This window comes from Gambusia affinis, linkage group LG07 (genome assembly GCF_019740435.1).
Source record: "Gambusia affinis linkage group LG07, SWU_Gaff_1.0, whole genome shotgun sequence".
In the NCBI taxonomy this organism is placed as follows: Eukaryota; Metazoa; Chordata; class Actinopteri; order Cyprinodontiformes; family Poeciliidae; genus Gambusia; species Gambusia affinis.
This window is the reverse complement of record NC_057874.1, coordinates 5,833,479-5,842,675: the sequence shown is the minus strand read 5'-3', so window position 1 is coordinate 5,842,675 and position 9,197 is coordinate 5,833,479. Positions and strand designations below refer to the sequence as shown.

The 9,197-nt window shown below is 39.8% G+C and overlaps 1 protein-coding gene across 3 annotated transcripts in view; it reads left to right on the top strand.

The window, feature by feature from the left end:
• The window catches only part of sulf2a (sulfatase 2a), a 72,693-nt gene continuing 63,496 nt past the window's right edge, over positions 1–9,197 (top strand). For 2 of the 3 annotated variants that reach the window (XM_044121869.1, XM_044121863.1), the window contains exon 1: positions 1–98. The gene's annotated coding sequence lies outside the window, so the exon portion shown is untranslated. The remainder of the gene's footprint in view (positions 99–9,197) is intronic. The other variant, XM_044121866.1, reaches the window with a different exon arrangement.

Below are 9,197 nucleotides of genomic sequence, written 5' to 3'. Positions count from 1 at the left end.
GTTAAGGCCGATGACACTGACTCTGTGTTATCTCAGAACTCTGCCCAAACCGCAAGGCTTGTTGCTTCGCTCCAGTGACCCGACACAGAAGGTGAAGGGTAAGTAATCTTCATAAAATTTCACCGTTAACAGTTACTAAAGTGTCCTCCCCTTTTTCAAAGAAGAAATCTTACGTAACTTATGACGAAAGTCACATACTTTGTCTGCCGCGGTCCCTATTAGCATGTTGTGCTAGCTAATGTTTGCACTAGGTAAAGTGCATGAACTAGACTTGTGTAATATTCGCCGGTCTTTATGTTGAATTCGTTAACCAGCGCATCTTTGTCGAGTTGCATTAAGCGTTGCAAAATACCAAATCTATCTGGAGGACATATGTGTTAAAACTGTTATCTAATGCCTCCGTGTATTTATTAACTAACAGCGAAGTGCGTTTTCCCACTTTAGCTTTGCTGCTAGTTTTTTAAGTGAAAAGGTTTTTTTTTGTTTTTGTTTTTTGATTTTTGTTTTTTTTTTTTTGTTTGAAACAAAAATATTACAATTCCAAAAGTTTCGAAAACAACTTTTTTTTTGATGGAATAATTGGGAAACAAATTTAATTCCGTAAAACTAGGAGAGAGCTGAATTTATGGCTCCATCAAGTCCTTCAGTTCTTGAAGCAGCACTGCAGCCCCAGAACATTATGCTGTCACATTGTGCTGCTGGAGTAATTATGGCTCCTCCTGGGAAGCTTCAGTCCTGTGATGTCTTTTCTTTATGTGTGAATGATTGCCTTCACTGCACGTCACTAGGACCCCAAAGCCTTTGTAACCCCTTCTAGACAAAATTCAACCCAAAATAAGGATAATAACAGTTAATTCATGATTTAATAGTGGGAAAATATATATATCTTAGCAAAACACCAGATTGGCCTGGATTGCTACTTTTCCATTGGTAAATAAAAGCATAACCTCATTACTTGGGTTATCTTTATCCAACTTCAAAATTAGTTTGATTTGAAATGGGACAAATCTGTAAAGGGGTTACTTTATCTTCACAGCAGTGAAGCTCTTTGACTGTGGAGCTTCTGGTCAGAAGGTGATTTAATCCCCTGCCTCTACAGCCTCCAGTACGAGTAGGTGTGTGTGAATGAAATAAGGTATTACAAATTGTGTAAGGGGATAGAAAGAAAAGTCCTTTAAAGTTATCGTACAACTCAAGGTTACAGGCATTGCGTATGCAGACTTGTAGTACCTATAGTCACAAAAATCCTGTAGTACCCACACCTTCCAGGTGCTTAAAACTAATTCCAAAGTCTTGCATTTGTGTAGAAGTGATTAGGACTATGTGATTAACTTATTGGACTACAACATGCATGACATTTAACTCCTTCCTCACTCATCATTTTCAGACACGTTAATATTTCAGATCATCTTGCGACTCTCACTTGCCAATCTTACCGTCGTTTTGCTTCGAACACAAAGTTGTCTCTGCTCCGTTGACGTGCCTTTGCTTCTCCCAGCGCCCCTCCCACCTATCCGTCTGTGCTCTTCCTTGACTGACTTTGTGTCTCTCCTCTGAGTGCGTTCCAGCCATATTGCAGCCTGAAGTCTCTCTCTCCTTCTAACGAGCCAATTGTTCCTGTGTTTTGTTCCCCCCAGGGAGTGTGGCGCAACTAACAACATTCTGCTCACAACCATTTTAAAACACATTCACTGCACTGGGGAGGGATCGGGGCCAACAAAACAATAATGCCTTGGAGCACATACAAAAAAAATGACAAATGTGTTAATGACAGTCGCACCAGCAAAGTGACAGCGCATTGTTTTTCTGTCAATTAGACCTTGGTGATTCAAAAGAAATTTGCAACTCCCTGCAGAGTAAACGGCGTGGCATCTCCTGGCCCTGCTGTGGGCTGCGTAAATGATATATTCATTCCCTTTCTCTGTGTGTGTCCTAGTTTGACACATCAGTCTGGAGACAAGTGACAATATTTTATCCACATATTGCAGTTCCTGCAAATATAGAGAAAAGTGTACATCCATTTTTGAAACGTGGATCCACAGCCGTGTTATAAAGAGTAATGAAACAGATGGCATTCAAGGCCGGATTAACTGTTATGGCATTTGGCTTTTCTCCGTAAATGCTACATCCCATGTGTGGACTACTCTGTTAACGGATGACCAGCCTCTGTCTGTCACTTTCTTTTTCCTGCCTTTTCTCCTATTCCTCTGCTTGATAGGAGCTCAACCCTGTTCATTAGTTAGGCATAGACTGAATACAAACTGTGCCCTGCAACATTACTCCTCCTATTGGTCCGTTTCTCATTTTGTCACACTACAGCCCATATAAACCTCAACAGATTATACTGTAAATATAATCCCGTGTAAGCAATAGCCCGCAAAATAAGTAAATGCTGCGTGTAATTTAATGTCGGCATCATGAAGATCAAATAACACAGAAGACAGGTCAGGGAAGAAGTCGAGGAGTGTTAAAGTAAACTTAGGTTATTATGGCTCAATGGCAAATAAAGCAGCCAGGAGGCCTGTGGTGTTTCTGGATGATCTGCAGGAATCTGCAACGCAACTGAGTCGTACTTTTGTCAAACATTTTCCTAAATAAATGACATTGTGGAAAGAGGGTCATTTTGTAGACCTGTTTAAAGTTTACTACACTGCGAAAACACAAAATCTTACCAAGTGTTTTTACTTTGTAGTGCAAATATCCAAGTACACATGAAGTAAGAAAAAATGATCTCATAAGTAACTTTTCAGTGAGAGATGGAAAATAGTTTTGAAGTAAATTATCCCTAATGTTGATTTAAAGAAGTGCTTGTTTCACTGGCAGATTATTTAATTTATAACAATGTTGAGTGAAAAAATTCACCAGTGGAACTGGTTCTTTAAAAAAATGAATGTTAAGGAATTATTTACTTAAAACAAGCTCCTATATCTTGATTAAAAAGTTACTTTTCGATTGGTTCTGCCTTATTTCAAGTGTATAAGAAATGACGCCAAAAATCATTTTAAATGTCATAATCAGAATAATCAACCGAATCCACATCAGATTGAGCACTTTTGAGTTTTTAGCCTTGATATTAAGAAACTCAGTGTTTTTGGCTGTTTTCTGGACTTTTGTTCCCCATTAGTGCATAAAAAATGAATCGGTAAATGTGTATATCAGTTGGAGATAAAAACCCAACGAAATGGAGTTGCAAGTGCAGTAAAAGGTTGTTCTATAAGGCTCTGATTCATGAGAGCTGCATATAAAAGCATGCCGCACTTATCAGTTTTTACATGTGCAATACAGCATTACTTTGGAATATTTTCATTCTACTCTGCTATAAACTCTAATTTGCAGAAGTTATAAGCTGTTGCTTTAAGAAATCTAAAAAAGTTCAAGAGGTGTTTTTATTTTTGGAGGTGACTCTAGATGTAAAAAATTTTTTGACAGGTCTGTAAAGAGTTGGCTTGAATAAAACTCAGACTGCTCTCCAATTATGTCAACATTGGATTAATGGTGGCGTTACATTCTCACCGTTGACTCCTTAATCTGCATTAGATATGTCAGGATAAAGGTCTACCTTCGCCTGTCCGTACCCTCTGCACCTCACTTCAGTTTGTCTTCAAATCTCAAGCAGAAAAGACAGATATGAGGAATTAGCTCTTTTCCTCGAGTGAATTACTTTGCTCTATCTTAATGAGGTTCGCCTTGTCGGAGTGAGCGCTTCACAGCGAGCATGCTAAATAGACTCGTGCTGGAAAAAGAGTATTGGTTCCTAACTGCATAAATAAATTTTCTCTCCAGCTCTAATTCTGCCACTGCTGCCACGCAATTAGCCCCATACACAATTTTATCTTGTCACTTCCAAATGGGAATATTTTCTACTCTAAGCAGAAGAGAAATTATCCTCTTTTTTTTCTCTCTCTCTCTTAGAAAAACTAATTCCAGAATCTAATTAACTGTAGAAGAAAACATGTCACTCGTTTGGCTGGAAACATCAAATGTAGTTATGTAAATAGCGCTGCAGATTGTTGGACAGAGTTTCATCGTGGACGATGTGGGCCCAGATACAAAGACTATTCAGCCATGTCTAAGGGGAGACGAACAGGGAGAAATAAGCCTGGTAATTTATTGTGCTGGAATTTCTCCTGTTTCACTTCAGACAGCTCATTAAGGGACGGGGTGTCACCCAGTTGGACAGAAAGACAGACACGAGCCTCTCTCTAATGGGCCCTCCTCTGCTCTGGCTGCATCAGCTCTTTTCTGGCTTTTGCGTTGCTAGCTTAATCTGTCTTTTTTTTCTTTTTCTTGTTTGAGTTGCCAAATAGGATTTAGCACAATTCATCATTTTACTCCTTGCAGGGTAGAGGGAGGAGCCACCTCATATCCTCCCTCCTGACTGCAGTCTGCTTAGCTGGCTGTTCTGGGGAACCCATGGAGACATGGCCACAGGGTAAAGAAGACATATCCTTACAGGTTTTGTAGGATGCAGTGGACAGACACAGATAACTTCATCAATATGCTGCACAGGCGTCATTCTGTTATAGCACACTGGACACTCTGTTGGCAGTAAGTGCCAACATGTGCTGAGAGAATAATGCAGCTTCGCCTTAGCAGCTGGAAGAGTGCGCTCACATGCAGTGCGTTGCAAATGTATTCATACCTGTCAAACTTTCGCTTTGCATTTCAGTGCTTTATGACTACAGTCTTCAATGTGTTTTAGCTGGATACACTGACACAAAATTGTGTATAATTTTGAAGTGGAAGGAAATTTTTTTTTAAATTATTATTATTCTACAAATAAGTCTTTTTGGGCTAGGCAGATAGAAAGATCACTTTTACACATTTAAGAGTGAGTTTTTTTGCTCATACTTTTTTGGTTTAATAGCTCAGATTGGATGGACATCAACTTCTAAGTCTCGTTATAAATTATCAAATAGATTTAGGCATGAACTTTGACTGGGCCATGCCACCACCTGAATACGATTTGATCATCAGGTGTGGCAGATAAATTCACTTATAACAAAACATTTTCACCATGTTATAAGTGGAATAATCTACCAGTGAAACTAGCACGGTTTCATCAACATTAAGGAATTATTGACTTAAAACAAGCTCCTACATCTTACTGAAAAGTTACTTATAAGTTAGTTTTGTCTTATGTCAAGTGTACTAAGATATTTGCACTAGCAACTAGACCAAAAATACTTGGTGAGATTTTGTGTTTTTGCAGGTTTATGCCCATTGCCAGGTGGAAAATAGCACGTTGTTTCCTCCACCATGTTTCACCAAGTAGGTTTTGGTAGCTAATGTGACCAGAGGAGCTTCTTCCATCTGTTTGCAGTGTCTCCTACAATGCTTGGAACCTGCAAAACGACTACTTGACCCTTCTTTTTTTGGAACAACAGCTTTCTGTTTGACCTGCTCTTCCATAAAGACTAAATTTATAGTGTGCATAACTAATATTTCCTTCTACTTTCTCTGCAGGCCTTTTGGCTGCTTCTGTGACAAAAACTCTCTGTTCTGGTCTGCCAGTTCAGATACGCGGTCCTGTCTTGATGGGTTTCACTGTTCTATTTGTATTTTTATTGATGGATTCAGCAGTGAGGTGTTCAAATCTTGGGATACTGTTTTATTCCCTGGCTCTGCTTTACAACTCTATCCCTGACCCCACCCTGTTGCCTCGTTGTTGACCTTTCTTTCTGATGTCGATCTTCACAGCAGGCTCTTCTGCTGCTCTGCTCACATCCCTGCACGCCAGCCAGTGTTTGTTTGCAGACACAAAGGCACACAGAAAAGAAGCTACGTCCACTCAGTAGCAAACAAGTAATTAATTATTGAGGACTCCAAACACGACCCGTTCCTGATCTACATGGCCGTTTAGGGCCGGTTGATCCATAATTCACGCCACTCTTTCACTCCAGTGAGTGGCGAAATTGAAAAGCCACACTTCAGAGCTCTCGAGGCTTAGCCGTCCTTCGTTGTAACTCGAGTTGCCTCAAAATTACATTACCTGTATCAAAGTCAAGAGCAATCAAGTTCACACAAGCCTTTTGTTTTAATTAAGTTTTAAATTCACCTTTTTTTTTTAGTAATTAACCTTCTCTGTGTAGTTGTTCTCACAGCGTTTTAAAGTGATTACCAATGCATCTGTGCTGAAAGGACTGGGGTGCCTTTCTAGATACACCCACAAACTTCTTGTTTAAAATGTGAAGCAGATACTTTCCAAGTGCTGTACATCAAGAATGCAAATAGCGTGGTGTCAAAGGGGGTTTGGTTAATTAGCTGGGGATGTGATGCTGGCTCTTGCCCATAACGGCTTGTGTTTCTTGGGACTGCAGTCCTCAACAGGGGGGCTGCTCTTTGATCTGCGGATCCCACGGTCTGCCAACACTTCCACAACCTCTGCAGCGCTGAAGAACAGACGGACGGGAACAAAGTGTGTGCGAGATTGTGTGCGTCTCGGTGGGTGTGTGTTTGTCTCTATGACGGATCCAATTAGTTTACAGCTTTCCTTTGCCAAACTATCCTTTTCTGTCAGCTTCTAACTGTCAGGTTGAATTAACTTTTCATGTTTGACTATTGATCATTTATGTTGTTTGTCTTCAGAAAGATGAAACAACAGAAGATTTTATCCTTTTCAGCCTATTTTCAGTTCTTGTGTGAGTTCTACATATGTCACAGCATGAGATTTTTCCTAGTTGCAGCAAAACAACAACAACAAACTACTATTTTCTAAACGGGTTATTAATCCCAACTCTATCTTCTCCCTTCAGACAACATGATATATAATATACACAGTCTTGTTAAAATGGAAAAATAGTTTACAGAACTGCGATTTTAGGTCATCTTACTTGGATTTCTTTTTTATCAGATTCAAACCTTTTGGCTGGATAACAATAATTTTTAATCTAAATCTGCCAGTGATTAGAATAATTGTACTCTCATCTGTATATGTTAATGATTTGGGATTATTTTAGTCTGTCAGTCTGTGTGAATTCAGTGTGTATTCACTAGTACATGCAGACTTTAACTGAGAGTTTTCCTAAAAGTTTGCATTTCTAAATGCAACACATTCGTTAATGGACAGACATTGAAAGTTCAACACACCAAAAAACCAAGCAACTCTGACGCAACGCATTCATCCTGCTTGGTGTCTGTTTTACATCTCACTCCTGTTACAGTTTGTAAGCTGCCTGGATGAAGACGTGTTTAACAGTAGTTTCCTTTTAAACACCCTCTTACAGCTTTTGTTCTTAATTTTTAAAACCTCCATGACAGCGAAGATGCATCCCTGAGAAAAAAGTATTTTGTCTCTAGTAATTTGGATCATCAAACAACTCTTAAGCTGTGAAAATAAGAAATAGTGAAGGATGTGACTCAACAAGAGCGAAAATATTTAAGTCTTTTTCAATTATAAAGATATTCTTACATTATAAACTATGATGGATGAAATAAAGTTAATTATGCCAATATTTGACTTGGTAAATTCTTTGCATTGTGCGTCCTGTGACATTCGGTGAGTCCTGACATTGTGTCACACATTTGCAGCTGAAACAACTAATTTGCCTTTTTTGTTGTTTTTGAATGAATTATGGCATTACCTGAGGAAGTGGAACAATGCATCTAAAACAACACGTGCTTCTGCTATTAATGTTCTCAGTGGCCCTTTTGGAAATTATGACAGAAAAGCTGAGTTGAATTCATTGTACCAGGGTGATGTTTGATGCATGTTATTAGAATCCATAATGGGGTCTTGGAGCAACGGCCACAGCTGGACATGTGCTACGTTTTAACCCTGTGACGGTTGTCTTTAGTAGGTCAGGACATTTTCTACGAATGCAAACTGAAGTTTAGAGCATTTCTGAGCCTTAGCATGCCCAGTAAGAAGCACAGATACGCATCTGCCTGCTTCAAGCCTCAAGCAGTGCACTCTGAGGATAAATGGGAACTGCTGCAGCCCGTGGGCTGCTTTCACCAGAAAGGCTCCACAACACAAGGACTTCTCTCCTCCTCGGTTCTACCGATCCGTTGTCCTTGAGCCGTTACATTTTTAGCTCCTGGGACTTTTCCTCACCAGCTCTGTTTCTCATCATAATGTAGTCATGGTGACATAGACATTCAACAAGGGATTTATTCTGAACAGAGGACAGCCCGCTGGGGATATGTCTGTACGCCTGTTCGTCGGCGATGAGGAGAAGTCAGCCTTGAACCAACGAGGCCAGGCTGCAAAAATAATAGGAGTAAAACTCTGAGAGTCGGTGAAAGGAAGGCATTGAGGTGGTCCGCCTCATTTGCAATGAGCCGTTTTCCTCTTTATGCTGCCAACTGACGGGGGATATTTTTATTAGCCTGGCCCACAAAGTGCAGGAGGAGGAACAAATTCATCTGTTACAACATACTTGAAGCCAAGGACAAGATCTCAGTCTGATAGAACATGGCTGTCTTTCTGTCCTATCTGAGGAGAAATCCTTCAGTTTTATTTATGCATCTGCCCTGACATTATCATGCAAAGGCTTGTTCACAAGGCCTCTCCCACTTTGTATTCAATGAAGCAGAAAACAGAAAAGCAAAATGTGTTCCCCAAGGTCTGGCCTCTCTCTGAGGCTTTAAACTGTGATTATCATTATTATTATTTGTCTAACATAGACTTTTTTCTAGTGTGCATCTCCCTTTCAATGTTTTCCGCCTTTTATTGAGGTCTTTTTTTTTAATTACTTTTCTGTCCGGAAAGATATCTGTTGAGATGAATCCCAGCTGCATAAGCAACGCTGCTCTGTTCATGATTGATTTGATGGAAGACGCATCTGTTGAACTGCGTTGAGCCCAATTAGAAGTCAGCAGCATGACACAGCTTTAAGTGCATTTGAGAGGGACAGAGGGAGAGTGAGCATGAATAAACCATGTGCTTAAGTGGTGTCACTGGGCTGCTGTGTTGGCATGCCGGCATAGCTCTGGAAAAAACATGGCAGTGTCTGGGGAATCGTCTGTAATCTAGCATGTGAGAGCTGTAAGATGGCTTCTTTAATACATACATGCACACGTTGGAGAATTTCACCTCTTGACTTTATGTATATTTGTTAACATCTTAAACTATGATGATATCTTGTCTAGTTTTTATGACCCTTTAACTTTTCCACCTTTTTTCCCCCTCTCCGAGTTACAGCCACAAATAGCAAAGTATTGTTTTACATTTAATTTTACACACAAGTACAAAG